This window comes from Schistocerca gregaria, chromosome 10 (genome assembly GCF_023897955.1).
Source record: "Schistocerca gregaria isolate iqSchGreg1 chromosome 10, iqSchGreg1.2, whole genome shotgun sequence".
NCBI lineage: Eukaryota > Metazoa > Arthropoda > Insecta > Orthoptera > Acrididae > Schistocerca > Schistocerca gregaria.
The window spans coordinates 8,644,576-8,663,408 of NC_064929.1; the positions used below are offsets into that span (position 1 = coordinate 8,644,576).

At 45.7% G+C, this 18,833-nt stretch overlaps 4 non-coding genes across 4 annotated transcripts; all 4 read right to left on the bottom strand.

Moving 5' to 3' along the window:
• Window positions 1-12,389: 12,389 nt before the first annotated feature.
• Trnas-cga (transfer RNA serine (anticodon CGA)) lies at window positions 12,390-12,464 on the bottom strand. The gene has a single exon. It is a non-coding gene; the product is annotated as a tRNA-Ser (tRNA).
• A 525-nt stretch (window positions 12,465-12,989) lies between these two features.
• On the bottom strand, window positions 12,990-13,064 carry Trnas-cga (transfer RNA serine (anticodon CGA)). Its single transcript has one exon. It is a non-coding gene; the product is annotated as a tRNA-Ser (tRNA).
• Window positions 13,065-13,589: 525 nt separating this feature from the next.
• On the bottom strand, window positions 13,590-13,664 carry Trnas-cga (transfer RNA serine (anticodon CGA)). Its single transcript has one exon. It is a non-coding gene; the product is annotated as a tRNA-Ser (tRNA).
• A 525-nt stretch (window positions 13,665-14,189) lies between these two features.
• Window positions 14,190-14,264, bottom strand: Trnas-cga (transfer RNA serine (anticodon CGA)). Its single transcript has one exon. It is a non-coding gene; the product is annotated as a tRNA-Ser (tRNA).
• Between the last annotated feature and the right edge of the window lie 4,569 nt (window positions 14,265-18,833).

An 18,833-nucleotide genomic window follows, 5' to 3' on the forward strand; every position in this document is an offset into this window, starting at 1 on the left:
AATCCGTGGACATTCAAAGTGTTGATGAAAAACAGAAATTGCTTCGGGATTGAATACAACATTTACCAAGCGCACTCTCCTCCATAGGAGTAATGTCACAACCTGTCTACGCTTAGATCGTTCCCTGGAAGACCAGTAGTAGTTTCCGATGCACATCTGGCGTTATTCTGTAATCTGTGGACTATCAGAGTGTTGATGAAACACAGAAATTGCATCAGGATTGAATACAACAGTTACCATGCGCACTTTCCTCCATGGGAGTTATGTCTCAAACAGTTTACGCTTTGATCGTTAACTGGAAAACCAGGAGTAGTTTCCGATGCACTTCTGGGGGCATTCGGTAATGTGTGGAATATCAGAGTGTTGATGAAAAGTAGAAATTGCGTCGGGATTGAATACAACAGACACCATGCGCACTTTCCTCCATGGGAGTAATGTCTCAAACAGTCTACGCTTAGATCGTTCCCTGCAAGACCAGTAGTAGTTTCCGATGCACATCTGAGGGCATTCTGCATTCTTTGGACATTCAAAGTGTTGATGAAACACAGAAATTGCATCGGGATTAAATACAACAGTCACCATTCGCACTTTCCTCCATGGGAGTAATGTCACAAACAGTCTTCGCTTTGATCGTTCCCTGGAAGACCAGTAGTAGATTCCGCTGCACATCTGGGGGCATTCTGTAATCTGTGGACTATCAGAGTGTTGATGAAACACAGAAATTTCATCGGGATTGAATACACCAGTCACCATGCGCACTTTCCTGCATGGGAGTAATGTCTCTAACAGTTTACGCTTTGATCGTTCCCTGGAAGACCAGTAGTAGTTTCCGATTCACATCTGGCGACATTCTGTAATGTGTGGACTAACAGAGTGTTGATGAAACACAGAAATTGCATCAGGATTGAATACAACAGTCACCATGCGCACTTTCCTCCATATGAGTAATGTCACAAACAGTTTACGCTTTGATCGTTCCCTGGAAGACCAGTAGTAGCATCCGATGCACATCTGTGGGCATTCTGTAATGTGTGGATTATCAGAGTGTTGATGAAACACAGAAATTGCATCGGGATTGAATACAACAGTCACCATGCGCACTTTACTCCATGGGAGTAATGTTTCAAACAGTCTACGCTTATAGCGTTCCCTGCAAGACCAGTAGAAATTTCCGATGTACATCTGGAGGCATTCTGTAACCTGTGGACCTTCAAAGTGTTGATGAAACACGGAAATTGCATCGGGATTGAATACAACAGTCACCATACGCACTTTCCTCCATTTGAGTAACGTCACAAAAGGTCTACGCATTGATCGTTCCCTGGAACACCAGTAGTAGTTTCCGATGCACATCTGGAGGCATTCTGTAATCTGTGGACTATCAGAGTGTTGATGAAACACAGAAATTGCCTCGGGATTGAATACAACAGTCATCATGCGCATTTTCCTCCATGGCAGTAATGTCTCAAACAGTCTACGCTTCGATCTTTCCCTTTAAGATCAGTAGTAGTTTCCGATGCACATCTGGAGGCATTCTGTAATCTGTAAACTATCAGAGTGTTGTTCAAACACAGAAATTACATCGCTATTGAATACAACAGTCAACATGTGCACTTACCTCCAAGGGAGTAACGTCTCAAACAGTTTACGCTTTGATCGTTCCCTAGAAGACCAGTAGTAGCTTCCGATGCACATCTGGAGGCATTCTGTAATCTGTGTACTATCAGAGTGTTGTTGAAACACAGAAATTGCATCGGGATTGAATACAACAGTCACCATGCGCACTTTCCTCCATGGGAGTAATGTCTCAAACTGACTACCCTTTGATCGTTTCCTGGAAGACCAGTAGTAGTTTCCGATGCACATCTGGAGGCATTCTGTAATCTGTGGACCTTCAAAGTGTTGATGAAAAACTGAAATTGCTTCGGGATTGAATACAACAATCACCAAGCGCACTTTCCTCCATGGGAGTAATGTCACAAACAGTCGACGCTTAGATCGTTCCCTGGAAGACCAGTAGTAGTTTCCGATGCACATCTTTAGGCATTCTGTAATCTGTGGACTATCAGAGTGTTGATGAAACACAGAAATTGCATCAGGACTGAATACAACAGTCACCATGCGCACTTTCCTCCATGGGAGTAATGTCTCTAACAGTTTACGCTTTGATCGTTCCGTGCAAGACCAGTAGTAGTTTACGATGCACATCTGGAGGCATTCTGTAATCTGTGGACATTCAAAGTGTTGATGAAACACTGAAATTGCTTCAGGATTGAATACAATAGTCACCAAGCGCACTTTCATCCATGGGAGTAATGTCACAACCAGTCTACGTTTAGATCGTTCCCTGGAAGACCAGTAGTAGTTTCCGATGCACATCTTTAGGCATTCTGCAATCTGTGGACTATCAGAGTGTTGATGAAACACAAAAATTGCATCGGGATTGAATACAACAGTCACCATGCGCACTTACCTCCATGGGTGTAATGTCTCTAACAGTTTACGCTTTGATCGTTCCCTGCAAGACCAGTAGTAGTTTACGATGCACATCTGGAGGCATTCTGTAATCTGTGGACATTCAAAACGTTGATGAAACACAGAAATTGCATCGGGATTGAATACAACAGTCACCATGCGCACTTTCCTCCATGGGAGTAATGTCTGAAACAGTCTACGCTTTGATCGTTCCCTGGAAGACCAGTAGTAGTTTCCGATGCACATCTGGCGGCATTCTGTAATGTTTGGACTATCAGAGTGTTGATGAAACACAGAAATTGCATCAGGATTGAATACAACAGTAACCATGCGCACTTTCCTCCATGGGAGTAATGTGTCAAACAGTTTACACGTTGATCGTTCCCTGGAAGACCAGTAGTAGTTTCCGATGCACATCTGGGGGCATTCTGTAATCTGTGGACTATCAGAGTGTTAATGAAACACAGAAATTGCATCGGGATTGAATACAACAGTCACCATGCGCACTTTCCTGCATGGGAGTAACTTCTCAAACAGTTTACGTTTTGATCGTTCCCTGGAAGACCAGCAGTAGTTTCCGATGCACATCTGGCGACATTCTGTAATGTGTGGACTAACAGAGTGTTGATGAAACACAGAAATTGCATCAGGATTGAATACAACGGTCACCATCTGCACTTTCCTCCATGGAGTAATATCTCAAACAGTTTACGCTTTGATCGTTCCCTGGAAGACCAGTAGTAGCTTCCGATGCACATCTTTAGGCATTCTGTATTCTATGGACTATAAGAATGTTGATGAAACACAGAAATTGCATCGCGAATGAATACAACAGACACCATGCGCACTTTCCTACATGGGAGTAATGTCTCAAACATTCTACGCTTTGATCGTTCCCTGCAAGACCAGTAGTATATTCCGATGCACATCTGGAGACATTCTGTAATCTGTGGAATTTCAAAGTGTTGATGAAACACAGAAATTGCATCGGGATTGAATACAACAGTCACCATGCGCACTTTCCTCCATGGGAGTAATGTCTCAAACAGTCTACGCTTTGATCGTTCCCTGGAAGACAAGTAGTAGTTTCCGATGCACATCTGGTGTCATTCTGTAATCTGTGGACTATCAGAGTGTTGATGAAACACAGAAATTGCATCAGGATTGAATACAACAGTCACCATGCGCACTTTCCTCCATGGGAGTAATGTCTCAAACAGTCTACGCTTTGATCGTTTCCTGGAAGACCAGTAGCAGTTTCCGATGCACATCTTGAGGCATTCTGTAATCTGTGGACTATCAGAGTGTTGATGAAACACAGAAATTGCATCGGGATTGAACACAACAGTCACCATGCACACTTTCGTCCATGGGAGTAATGTCTCAAACTGTTTACGCTTTGATCGTTCCCTGGAAGATCAGTAGTAGTTTCCGATGCACATCTGGGGGCATTCTGTAATGTGTGGACTATTAGATTGTTGATGAAACACAGAAATTGCATCGGGATTGAATACAACGTTCACCATGCGCACTTTACTCCATGTTAGTAATGTCTCAAACAGTCTACGCTTTGATCGTTCCCCGGAAGACCAGTAGTAGTTTCCGATGCACATCTGGGGGCATTCTGTAATGTTTGGACTATCAGAGTGTTGATGAAACACAGAAATTACATCAGGATTGAATACAACAGTAACCATGCGCACATTCCTCCATGGGAGTAATCTCGCAAACAGTTTACACTTTGATCGTTCCCTGGAAGACCAGTAGTAGTTTCCGATGCACATCTGGGGGCATTCTGTAATCTGTGGACTATCAGAGTGTTGATGAAACACACAAATTGCATCGCGATTGAATACAACAGTCACCATGCGCACTTTCCTGCATGGGAGTAACTTCTCAAACAGTTTGTTTTGATCGTTCCCTGGAAGACCAGTAGTAGTTTCCGATGCACATCTGGCGACATTCTGTAATGTGTGGACTAACAGAGTGTTGATGAAACACAGAAATTGCATCAGGATTGAAAACAACGGTCACCATCTGCACTTTCCCCCATGGGAGTAATGTCTCAAACAGTTTACGCTTTGATCGTTCCCTGGAAGACCAGTAGTAGCTTCCGATGCACATCTTTAGGCATTCTGTAATCTATGGACTATCAGAGTGTTCATGAAACACAGAAATTGCATCGCGAATGAATACAACAGACACCATGCGCACTTTCCTCCATGGGAGTAATGTCTCAAACAGTCTACGATTTTGATCGTTCCCTGCAAGACCAGTAGTAGCTTCCGATGCACATCTGGAGACATTCTGTAATCTGTGGAATTTCAAAGTGTTGATGAAACACAGAAATTGCATCGGGATTGAATACAACATTCACCATGTGCACTTTCCTCCATGGGAGTAATGTCTCAAACAGTCTACGCTTTGATCGTTCCCTGGAAGACAAGTAGTAGTTTCCGATGCACATCTGGTGTCATTCTGTAATCTGTGGACTATCAGAGTGTTGATGAAACACAGAAATTGCATCAGGATTGAATACAACAGTCACCATGCGCACTTTCCTCCATGGGAGTAATGTCTGAAACAGTCTACGCTTTGATCGTTTCCTGGAAGACCAGTAGCAGTTTCCGATGCACATCTTGAGGCATTCTGTAATCTGTGGACTATCAGAGTGTTGATGAAACACAGAAATTGCATCGGGATTGAACACAACAGTCACCATGCGCACTTTCGTCCAAGGGAGTAATGTCTCAAACAGTTTACGCTTTGATCGTTCGCTGGAAGATCAGTAATAGTTTCCGATGCACATCAGTGGGCATTCTGTAATGTGTGGACTATCAGAGTGTTGATGAAACACAGAAATTGCATCGGGATTGAATACAACAGTCACCATGCGCACTTTCCTCCATGGGAGTAATGTTTCAAACAGTCTACGCTTTTATCGTTCCCTGCAAGACCAGTAGAAGTTTCCGATGCACATCTGGAGGCATTCTGTAATCTGTGGACATTCAAAGTGTTGATGAAACACGGAAATTGCATCTCGATTGATTACAACAGTCACGTTGCGCACTTTCCTCCATTTGAGAAATGTCTCAAAAGGTCTACGCATTGATCGTTCCCTGGAAGACCAGTAGAAGTTTCCGATGCACATCTGGAGGCATACTGTAATCTGTGGACCTTCAAGGTGTTGATGAAAAACAGAAATTGCTTCGGGATTGAATACAAAAGTCGCCAAGCGCACTTTCCTCCATGGGAGTAATGTCACAACCAGTCTACGCTTAGATCGTTCCCTGGAAGACCAGTAGTAGTTTCCGATGCACATCTGGAGGCATTCTGTAATCTGTGGACTATCAGAGTGTTGATGAACCACAGAAATTGCATCGGGATTGAATAGAAGAGACACCATGCGCACTTTCCTGCATGGGAGTAACTTCTCAAACGGTTTACGTTTTCATCGTTCCCTGGAAGACCATTAGTAGTTTCCGATGCACATCTGGCGACATTCTGTAATGTGTGGACTAACAGAGTGTTGATGAAACACAGAAATTGCATCAGGATTGAATACAACGGTCACCATCTGCACTTTCCTCCATGGGAGTAATGTCTCAAACAGTTTACGCTTTGATCGTTCCCTGGAAGACCAGTAGTAGCTTCCGATGCTCATCTGTGGGCATTCTGTAATGTGTGGACTATCAGAGTGTTGATGAAACACAGAAATTGCATCGGGATTGAACACAACAGTCACCATGCACACTTTCGTCCATGGGAGTAATGTCTCAAACAGTCTACGCTTTGATCGTTCCCTGCAAGACCAGTAGTGGTTTCCGATGCACATCTGGAGGCATTCTGTAATCTGTGGACCTTCAATGTGTTGATGAAACACGGAAATTGCATCGGGATTGATTACAACAGTCACCATGCGCACTTTCCTCCATTTGAGTAATGCCACAAAAGGTCTACGCATTGATCGTTCCCTGGAAGACCAGTAGTAGTATCCGATGCACATCTGGGGTTATTCTGTAATGTGTGGACTATCAGATTGTTGATGAAACACAGAAATTGCATCGGGATTGTATACAACAGTCATCATGCGCACTTTCCTCCATGTTAGTAATGTCTCAAACAGTCTACGCTTTGATCGTTCCCTGGAAGACCAGTAGTAGTTTCCGATGCACATCTGGGGGCATTCTGTAATGTTTTTACTATCAGAGTGTTGATGAAACACAGAAATTGCATCAGGATTGAATACAACAGTAACCATGCGCACTTTCCTCCATGGGAGTAATGCCTCAAACAGATTACGCTTTGATCGTTCCCTGGAAGACCAGTAGTAGTTTCCGATGCACATCTGGGGGCATTCTGTAATCTGTGGACTATCAGAGTGTTGATGAAACACACAAATTGCATCGGGATTGAATACAACAGTCACCATGCGCACTTTCCTGCATGGGAGTAACTTCTCAAACAGTTTATGTTTTGATCGTTCCCTGGAAGACCAGTAGTAGTTTCCGATGCACATCTGGCGACATTCTGTAATGTGTGGACTAACAGAGTGTTGATGAAACACAGAAATTGCATCAGGATTGAATACAACGGTCACCATCTGCACTTTCCCCCATGGGAGTAATGTCTCAAACAGTTTACGCTTTGATCGTTCCCTGGAAGACCAGTAGTAGCTTCCGATGCACATCTTTAGGCATTCTGTAATCTATGGACTATCAGAGTGTTGATGAAACACAGAAATTGCATCGGGATTGAATACAACAGTCACCATGCGCACTTTCCTCCATGGGAGTAATGTTTCAAACAGTCTACGCTTATATCGTTCCCTGCAAGACCAGTAGAAGTTTCCGATGCACATCTGGAGGCATTCTGTAATCCGTGGACATTCAAAGTTTTGATGAAACACGGAAATTGAATCTGGATTGATTACAACAGTCACCATGCGCACTTTCCTCCATTTGAGAAATGTCTCAAAAGGTCTACGCATTAATCGTTCCCTGGAAGACCAGTAGTAGTTTCCGATGCACATCTGGAGGCATTCTGTAATCTGTGGACCTTCAAAGTGTTAATGAAAAACAGAAATTGCTTCGGGATTGAATACGACAGTCACCAAGCGCACTTTCCTCCATGGGACTAATGTCACAACCAGTCTACGCTTAGATCGTTCCCTGGAAGACCAGTAGTAGTTTGCGATGCACATCTGGAGGCATTCTGTAATCTGTGGACTATCAGAGTGTTGATGAACCACAGAAATTGCATCAGGATTGAATACAACGGTCACCATCTGCACTTTCCTCCATGGGAGTAATGTCTCAAACAGTTTATGCTTTGATCGTTCCCTGGAAGACCAGTAGTAGCTTCCGATGCTCATCTGTGGGCATTCTGTAATGTGTGGACTATCAGAGTGTTGAGGAAACACAGAAATTGCATCGGGATTGAATACAACTGTCACCATGCGCACTTTCCTCCATGGGAGTAATGTCTCAAACAGTCTACGCTTTGATCGTTCCCTGCAAGACCAGTAGTGGTTTCCGATGCACATCTGGAGGCATTCTGTAATCTGTGGACCTTCAAAGTGTTGATGAAACACGGAAATTGCATCGGGATTGAATACAACAGTCACCATGCGACTTTCCTCCATTTGAGTAATGTCACAAAAGGTCTACGCATTGATCGTTCCCTGGAAGACCAGTAGTAGTTTCCGATGCACATCTGGAGGCATTCTGTAATCTGTGGACTATCAGAGTGTTGATGAAACACAGAAATTGCATCGGGATTGAACACAACAGTCACCATGCACACTTTCGTCCATGGGAGTAATGTCTCAAACAGTTTACGCTTTGATCGTTCCCTGGAAGATCAGTAGTAGTTTCCGATACACATCTGGGGGCATTCTGTAATGTGTGGACTATCAGATTGTTGATGAAACACAGAAATTGCATCGGGATTGTATACAACAGTCACCATGCGCACTTTCCTCCATGTTAGTAATGTCTCAAACAGTCTACGCTTTGATCGTTCCCTGGAAGACCAGTAGTAGTTTCCGATGCACATCTGGGGGCATTCTGTAATGTTTGGACTATCAGAGTGTTGATGAAACACAGAAATTGCATCAGGATTGAATACAACAGTAACCATGCGCACTTTCCTCCATGGGAGTAATGCCTCAATCAGTTTACGCTTTGATCGTTCCCTGGAAGACCAGTAGTAGTTTCCGATGCACATCTGGGGGCATTCTGTAATCTGTGGACTATCAGAGTGTTGATGAAACACACAAATTGCATCGGGATTGAATACAACAGTCACCATGCGCACTTTCCTGCATGGGAGTAACTTCTCAAACAGTTTATGTTTTGATCGTTCCCTGGAAGACCAGTAGTAGTTTCCGATGCACATCTGGCGACATTCTGTAATGTGTGGACTAACAGAGTGTTGATGAAACACAGAAATTGCATCAGGATTGAATACAACGGTCACCATCTGCACTTTCCCCCATGGGAGTAATGTCTCAAACAGTTTACGCTTTGATCGTTCCCTGGAAGACCAGTAGTAGCTTCCGATGCACATCTTTAGGCATTCTGTAATCTATGGACTATCAGAGTGTTGATGAAACACAGAAATTGCATCGTGAATGAATACAACAGACACCATGCGCACTTTCCTCCATGGGAGTAATGTCTCAAACAATCTACGCTTTGATCGTTCCCTGCAAGACCAGTAGTTGCTTCCGATGCACATCTGGAGACTTTCTGTAATCTGTGGAATTTCAACGTGTTGATGAAACACAGAAATTGCATCGGGATTGAATACAACAGTCACCATGTGCACTTTCCTCCATGGGAGTAATGTCTCAAACAGTCTACGCTTTGATCGTTCCCTGGAAGACAAGTAGTAGTTTCCGATGCACATCTGGCGTCATTCTGTAACCTGTGGACTATCAGAGTGTTGATGAAACACAGAAATTGCATCAGGATTGAATACAACAGTCACCATGCGCACTTTCCTCCATGGGGGTAATGTCTCAAACAGTCTACGCTTTGATCGTTTCCTGGAAGACCAGTAGCAGTTTCCGATGCACATCTGGGGGCATTCTGTAATCTGTGGACTATCAGAGTGTTGATGAAACACACAAATTGCATCGGGATTGAATACAACAGTCACCATGCGCACTTTCCTGCATGGGAGTAACTTCTCAAACAGTTTATGTTTTGATCTTTCCCTGGAAGACCAGTAGTAGTTTCCGATGCACATCTGGCGACATTCTGTAATGTGTGGACTAACAGAGTGTTGATGAAACACAGAAATTGCATCAGGATTGAATACAACAGTCACCATGTGCACTTTCCTCCATGGGAGTAATGTCTCAAACAGTCTACGCTTTGATCGTTCCCTGGAAGACAAGTAGTAGTTTCCGATGCACATCCGGCGTCATTCTGTAACCTGTGGACTATCAGAGTGTTGATGAAACACAGAAATTGCATCAGGATTGAATACAACAGTCACCATGCGCACTTTCCTCCATGGGGGTAATGTCTCAAACAGTCTACGCTTTGATCGTTTCCTGGAAGACCAGTAGCAGTTTCCGATGCACATCTTGAGGCATTCTGTAATCTGTGGACTATCAGAGTGTTGATGAAACACAGAAATTGCACCGGGATTGAACACAACAGTCACCATGCGCACTTTCGTCCAAGGGAGTAATGTCTCAAACAGTTTACGCTTTGATCGTTCCCTGGAAGATCAGTAATAGTTTCCGATGCACATCTGGGGGCATTCTGTAATGTGTGGACTATCAGATTGTTGATGAAACACAGAAATTGCATCGTGATTGAATACAACAGTAGCCATGCGCACTTTCCTCCATGGGAGTAATGTCACAAACAGTCTACGCTTTGATCGTTTCCTGGAAGACCGGTAGCAGTTTCCGATGCACATCTTGAGGCATTCTGTAATCTGTGGACTATCAGAGTGTTGATGAAACACAGAAATTGCATCGGGATTGAACACAACAGTCACCATGCACACTTACGTCCATGGGAGTAATGTCTCAAACTGTTTACGCTTTGATCGTTCCCTGGAAGATCAGTAGTAGTTTCCGATGCACATCTGGGGGCATTCTGTAATGTGTGGACTATTAGATTGTTGATGAAACACAGAAATTGCATCGGGATTGAATACAACAGTCACCATGCGCACTTTCCTCCATGTTAGTAATGTCTCAAACAGTCTACGCTTTGATCGTTCCCCGGAAGACCAGTAGTAGTTTCCGATGCACATCTGGGGGCATTCTGTAATGTTTGGACTATCAGAGTGTTGATGAAACGCAGAAATTGCATCAGGATTGAATACAACAGTAACCATGCGCACTTTCCTCCATGGGAGTAATGTCTCAAACAGTTTACGCTTTGATCGTTCCGTGGAAGACCAGTAGTAGCTTCCGATGCTCATCTGTGGGCAATCTGTAATGTGTGGACTATCAGAGTGATGAGGAAACACAGAAATTGCATCGGGATTGAATACAACTGTCACCATGCGCACTTTCCTCCATAAGAGTAATGTCTCAAACAGTCTACGCTTTGATCGTTCCCTGCAAGACCAGTAGTGGTTTCCGATGCACATCTGGAGGCATTCTGTAATCTGTGGACCTTCAAAGTGCTGATGAAACACGGAAATTGCATCGGGATTGATTACAACAGTCACCATGCGCACTTTCATCCATTTGAGTAATGTCACAAAAGGTCTACGCATTGATCGTTCCCTGGAAGACCAGTAGTAGTTTCCGATGCACATCTGGAGGCATTCTGTAATCTGTGGACTATCAGAGTGTTGATGAAACACAGAAATTGCATCGGGATTGAACACAACAGTCACCATGCACACTTTCGTCCATGGGAGTAATGTCTCAAACAGTTTACGCTTTGATCGTACCCTGGAAGATCAGTTGTAGTTTCCGATGCACATCTGGGGGCATTCTGTAATGTGTGGACTATCAGATTGTTGATGAAACACAGAAATTGCATTGGGATTGTATACAACAGTCACCATGCGCACTTTCCTCCATGTTAGTAATGTCTCAAACAGTCTACGCTTTGATCGTTCCCTGGAAGACCAGTAGTAGTTTCCGATGCACATCTGGGGGCATTCTGTAATGTTTGGACTATCAGAGTGTTGATGAAACACAGAAATTGCATCGGGATTGAATACAACAGTAACCATGCGCACTTTCCTCCATGGGAGTAATGCCTCAAACAGTTTACGCTTTGATCGTTCCCTGGAAGACCAGTAGTAACTTCCTGGCAGATTAAAACTGTGTGCCCGACCGAGACTCGAACTCGGGACCTTTGCCTTTCGCGGGCAAGTGCTCTACCAAGTGAGCTACCGAAGCACGACTCACGCCCGGTACTCACAGCTTTACTTCTGCCAGTATCCGTCTCCTACCTTCCAAACTTTACAGAAGCTCTTCTGCTTACCATGCAGAACTAGCACTCCTGAAAGAAAGGATATTGCGGAGACATGGCTTAGCCACAGCCTGGGGGATGTTTCCAGAATGAGATTTTCACTCTGCAGCGGAGTGTGCGCTGATATGAAACTTCCTGGCAGATTAAAACTGTGTGCCCGACCGAGACTCGAACTCGGGACCTTTGCCTTTCGCGGGCAAGTGCTCTACCAACTGAGGTACCGAAGCACGACTCACGCCCGGTACTCACAGCTTTACTTCTGCCAGTATCCGTCTCCTACCTTCCAAACTTTACAGAAGCTCTTCTGCTTACCATGCAGAACTAGCACTCCTGAAAGAAAGGATATTGCGGAGACATGGCTTAGCCACAGCCTGGGGGATGTTTCCAGAATGAGATTTTCACTCTGCAGCGGAGTGTGCGCTGATATGAAACTTCCTGGCAGATTAAAACTGTGTGCTCGACCGAGACTCGAACTCGGGACCTTTGCCTTTCGCGGGCAAGTGCTCTACCAACTGAGCTACCGAAGCACGACTCACGCCCGGTACTCACAGCTTTACTTCTGCCAGTATCCGTCTCCTACCTTCCAAACTTTACAGAAGCTCTTCTGCTTACCATGCAGAACTAGCACTCCTGAAAGAAAGGATATTGCGGAGACATGGCTTAGCCACAGCCTGGGGGATGTTTCCAGAATGAGATTTTCACTCTGCAGTGGAGTGTGCGCTGATATAAAACTTTCTGGCAGATTAAAACTGTGTGCCCGACCGAGACTCGAACTCGGGACCTTTGCCTTTCGCGGGCAAGTGCTCTACCAACTGAGCTACCGAAGCACGACTCACGCCCGGTACTCACAGCTTTACTTCTGCCAGTATCCGTCTCCTACCTTCCAAACTTTACAGAAGCTCTTCTGCTTACCATGCAGAACTAGCACTCCTGAAAGAAAGGATATTGCGGAGACATGGCTTAGCCACAGCCTGGGGGATGTTTCCAGAATGAGATTTTCACTCTGCAGCGGAGTGTGCGCTGATATTAAACTTCCTGGCAGATTAAAACTGTGTGCTCGACCGAGACTCGAACTCGGGACCTTTGCCTTTCGCGGGCAAGTGCTCTACCAACTGAGCTACCGAAGCACGACTCACGCCCGGTACTCACAGCTTTACTTCTGCCAGTATTCGTCTCCTACCTTCCAAACTTTACAGAAGCTCTTCTGCTTACCATGCAGAACTAGCACTCCTGAAAGAAAGGATATTGCGGAGACATGGCTTAGCCACAGCCTGGGGGATGTTTCCAGAATGAGATTTTCACTCTGCAGCGGAGCGTGCGCTGATATGAAACTTCCTGGCAGATTAAAACTGTGTGCCCGACCGAGACTCGAACTCGGGACCTTTGCCTTTCGCGGGCAAGTGCTCTACCAACTGAGCTACCGAAGCACGACTCACGCCCGGTACTCACAGCTTTACTTCTGCCAGTATCCGTCTCCTACCTTCCAAACTTTACAGAAGCTCTTCTGCTTACCATGCAGAACTAGCACTCCTGAAAGAAAGGATATTGCGGAGACATGGCTTAGCCACAGCCTGGGGGATGTTTCCAGAATGAGATTTTCACTCTGCAGCGGAGTGTGCGCTGATATGAAACTTCCTGGCAGATTAAAACTGTGTGCTCGACCGAGACTCGAACTCGGGACCTTTGCCTTTCGCGGGCAAGTGCTCTACCAACTGAGCTACCGAAGCACGACTCACGCCCGGTACTCACAGCTTTACTTCTGCCAGTATCCGTCTCCTACCTTCCAAACTTTACAGAAGCTCTTCTGCTTACCATGCAGAACTAGCACTCCTGAAAGAAAGGATATTGCGGAGACATGGCTTAGCCACAGCCTGGGGGATGTTTCCAGAATGAGATTTTCACTCTGCAGCGGAGTGTGCGCTGATATAAAACTTTCTGGCAGATTAAAACTGTGTGCCCGACCGAGACTCGAACTCGGGACCTTTGCCTTTCGCGGGCAAGTGCTCTACCAACTGAGCTACCGAAGCACGACTCACGCCCGGTACTCACAGCTTTACTTCTGCCAGTATCCGTCTCCTACCTTCCAAACTTTACAGAAGCTCTTCTGCTTACCATGCAGAACTAGCACTCCTGAAAGAAAGGATATTGCGGAGACATGGCTTAGCCACAGCCTGGGGGATGTTTCCAGAATGAGATTTTCACTCTGCAGCGGAGTGTGCGCTGATATTAAACTTCCTGGCAGATTAAAACTGTGTGCTCGACCGAGACTCGAACTCGGGACCTTTGCCTTTCGCGGGCAAGTGCTCTACCAACTGAGCTACCGAAGCACGACTCACGCCCGGTACTCACAGCTTTACTTCTGCCAGTATTCGTCTCCTACCTTCCAAACTTTACAGAAGCTCTTCTGCTTACCATGCAGAACTAGCACTCCTGAAAGAAAGGATATTGCGGAGACATGCCTTAGCCACAGCCTGGGGGATGTTTCCAGAATGAGATTTTCACTCTGCAGCGGAGCGTGCGCTGATATGAAACTTCCTGGCAGATTAAAACTGTGTGCCCGACCGAGACTCGAACTCGGGACCTTTGCCTTTCGCGGGCAAGTGCTCTACCAACTGAGCTACCGAAGCACGACTCACGCCCGGTACTCACAGCTTTACTTCTGCCAGTATCCGTCTCCTACCTTCCAAACTTTACAGAAGCTCTTCTGCTTACCATGCAGAACTAGCACTCCTGAAAGAAAGGATATTGCGGAGACATGGCACTTGCCCGCGAAAGGCAAAGGTCCCGAGTTCGAGTCTCCGTCGGGCACACAGTTTTAATCTGCCAGGAAGTTTCATATCAGCGCACACTACGCTGCAGAGTGAAAATCTCATTCTGGAAACATCCCCCAGGCTGTGGCTAAGCCATGTCTCCGCAATATCCTTTCTTTCAGGAGTGCTAGTTCTGCATGGTAAGCAGAAGAGCTTCTGTAAAGTTTGGAAGGTAGGAGACGGATACTGGCAGAAGTAAAGCTGTGAGTACCGGGCGTGAGTCGTGCTTCGGTAGCTCAGTTGGTAGAGCACTCACCCGCGAAAGGCAAAGGTCCCGAGTTCGAGTCTCGGTCGGGCACACAGTTTTAATCTGCCAGGAAGTTTCATATCAGCGCACACTACGCTGCAGAGTGAAAATCTCATTCTGGAAACATCCCCCAGGCTGTGGCTAAGCCATGTCTCCGCAATATCCTTTCTTTCAGGAGTGCTAGTTCTGCATGGTAAGCAGAAGAGCTTCTGTAAAGTTTGGAAGGTAGGAGACGGATACTGGCAGAAGTAAAGCTGTGAGTACCGGGCGTGAGTCGTGCTTCGGTAGCTCAGTTGGTAGAGCACTTGCCCGCGAAAGGCAAAGGTCCCGTGTTCGAGTCTCGGTCGGGCACACAGTTTTAATCTGCCAGGAAGTTTCATATCAGCGCACACTCCGCTGCAGAGTGAAAATCTCATTCTGGAAACATCCCCCAGGCTGTGGCTAAGCCATGTCTCCGCAATATCCTTTCTTTCAGGAGTGCTAGTTCTGCATGGTAAGCAGAAGAGCTTCTGTAAAGTTTGGAAGGTAGGAGACGGATACTGGCAGAAGTAAAGCTGTGAGTACCGGGCGTGAGTCGTGCTTCGGTAGCTCAGTTGGTAGAGCACTTGCCCGCGAAATGCAAAGGACCCGAGTTCGAGTCTCGGTCGGGCACACAGTTTTAATCTGCCAGGAAGTTTCATATCAGCGCACACTCCGCTGCAGAGTGAAAATCTCATTCTGGAAACATTCCCCAGGCTGTGGCTAAGCCATGTCTCCGCAATATCCTTTCTTTCAGGAGTGCTAGTTCTGCATGGTAAGCAGAAGAGCTTCTGTAAAGTTTGGAAGGTAGGAGACGGATACTGGCAGAAGTAAAGCTGTGAGTACCGGGCGTGAGTCGTGCTTCGGTAGCTCAGTTGGTAGAGCACTTGCCCGCGAAAGGCAAAGGTCCCGAGTTCGAGTCTCGGTCGGGCACACAGTTTTAATCTGCCAGGAAGTTTCATATCAGCGCACACTCCGCTGCAGAGTGAAAATCTCATTCTGGAAACATCCCCCAGGCTGTGGCTAAGCCATGTCTCCGCAATATCCTTTCTTTCAGGAGTGCTAGTTCTGCATGGTAAGCAGAAGAGCTTCTGTAAAGTTTGGAAGGTAGGAGACGGATACTGGCAGAAGTAAAGCTGTGAGTACCGGGCGTGAGTCGTGCTTCGGTAGCTCAGTTGGTAGAGCACTTGCCCGCGAAAGGCAAAGGTCCCGAGTTCGAGTCTCGGTCGGGCACACAGTTTTAATCTGCCAGGAAGTTTCATATCAGCGCACACTACGCTGCAGAGTGAAAATCTCATTCTGGAAACATCCCCCAGGCTGTGGCTAAGCCATGTCTCCGCAATATCCTTTCTTTCAGGAGTGCTAGTTCTGCATGGTAAGCAGAAGAGCTTCTGTAAAGTTTGGAAGGTAGGAGACGGATACTGGCAGAAGTAAAGCTGTGAGTACCGGGCGTGAGTCGTGCTTCGGTAGCTCAGTTGGTAGAGCACTTGCCCGCGAAATGCAAAGGACCCGAGTTCGAGTCTCGGTCGGGCACACAGTTTTAATCTGCCAGGAAGTTTCATATCAGCGCACACTCCGCTGCAGAGTGAAAATCTCATTCTGGAAACAACCCCCAGGCTGTGGCTAAGCCATGTCTCCGCAATATCCTTTCTTTCAGGAGTGCTAGTTCTGCATGGTAAGCAGAAGAGCTTCTGTAAAGTTTGGAAGGTAGGAGACGGATACTGGCAGAAGTAAAGCTGTGAGTACCGGGCGTGAGTCGTGCTTCGGGAGCTCAGTTGGTAGAGCACTTGCCCGCGAAAGGCAAAGGTCCGAGTTCGAGTCTCGGTCGGGCACACAGTTTTAATCTGCCAGGAAGTTTCATATCAGCGCACACTCCGCTGCAGAGTGAAAACCTCATTCTGAGACCAGTGGTAGTTTCCGATGCACATCTGGGGGCATTCTGTAATCTGTGGACTATCAGAGTGTTGATGAAACACACAAATTGCATCGGGATTGAATACAACAGTCACCATGCGCACTTTCCTGCATGGGAGTAACTTCTCAAACAGTTTATGTTTTGATCGTTCCCTGGAAGACCAGTAGTAGTTTCCGATGCACATCTGGCGACATTCTGTAATGTGTGGACTAACAGAGTGTTGATGAAACACAGATATTGCATCAGGATTGAATACAACGGTCACCATCTGCACTTTTCCCCATGGGAGTAATGTCTCAAACAGTTTACGCTTTGATCGTTCCCTGGAAGACCAGTAGTAGCTTCCGATGCACATCTTTAGGCATTCTGTAATCTATGGACTATCAGAGTGTTGATGAAACACAGAAATTGCATCGGGATTGAATACAACAGTCACCATGCGCACTTTCCTCCATGGGAGTAATGTTTCAAACAGTCTACGCTTATATCGTTCCCTGCAAGACCAGTAGAAGTTTCCGATGCACATCTGGAGGCATTCTGTAATCCGTGGACATTCAAAGTTTTGATGAAACACGGAAATTGCATCTGGATTGATTACAACAGTCACCATGCGCACTTTCCTCCATTTGAGAAATGTCTCAAAAGGTCTACGCATTAATCGTTCCCTGGAAGACCAGTAGTAGTTTCCGATGCACATCTGGAGGCATTCTGTAATCTGTGGACCTTCAAAGTGTTAATGAAAAACAGAAATTGCTTCGTGATTGAATACGACAGTCACCAAGCGCACTTTCCTCCATGGGAGTAATGTCACAACCAGTCTCCAGTAGAAGTTTCCGATGCACATCTGGAGGCATTCTGTAATCCGTGGACATTCAAAGTTTTGATAAAACACGGTAATTGCATCTGGATTGATTACAACAGTCACCATGCGCACTTTCCTCCATTTGAGAAATGTCTCAAAAGGTCTACGCAATAATCGTTCCCTGGAAGACCAGTAGTAGTTTCCGATGCACATCTGGAGGCATTCTGTAATCTGTGGACCTTCAAAGTGTTAATGAAAAACAGAAATTGCTTCGTGATTGAATACGACAGTCACCAAGCGCACTTTCCTCCATGGGAGTAATGTCACAACCAGTCTACGCTTAGATCGTTCCCTGGAAGACCAGTAGTAGTTTCCGATGCACATCTGGAGGCATTCTGTAATCTGTGGACTATCAGAGTGTTGATGAACCACAGAAATTGCATCGGGATTGAATAGAACAGTCACCATGCGCACTTTCCTGCATGGGAGTAACTTCTTAAACAGTTTACGTTTTGATCGTTCCCTGGAAGACCATTAGTAGTTTCCGATGCACATCTGGCGACATTCTGTAATGTGTGGACTAACAGAGTGTTGATGAAACACAGAAATTGCATCAGGATTGAATAAAACGGTCACCATCTGCACTTTCCTCAATGGGAGTAATGTCTCAAACAGTTTACGCTTTGATCGTTCCCTGGAAGACCAGAAGTAGCTTCCGATGCTCATCTGTGGGCATTCTGTAATGTCTGGACTACCAGACTGTTGAGTAAACACAGAAATTGCATCGGGATTGAATACAACTGTCACCATGCGCACTTTCCTCCATGGGAGTAATGTCTCAAACAGTCTACGCTTTGATCGTTCCCTGCAAGACCAGTAGTGGTTTCCGATGCACATCTGGAGGCATTCTGTAATCTGTGGACCTTTAAACTGTTGATGAAACACGGAAATTGCATCGGGATTGAATACAACAGTCACCATGCGACTTTCCTCCATTTGAGTAATGTCACAAAAGGTCTACGCATTGATCGTTCCCTGGAAGACCAGTAGTAGTTTCCGATGCACATCTGGAGGCATTCTGTAATCTGTGGACTATCAGAGTGTT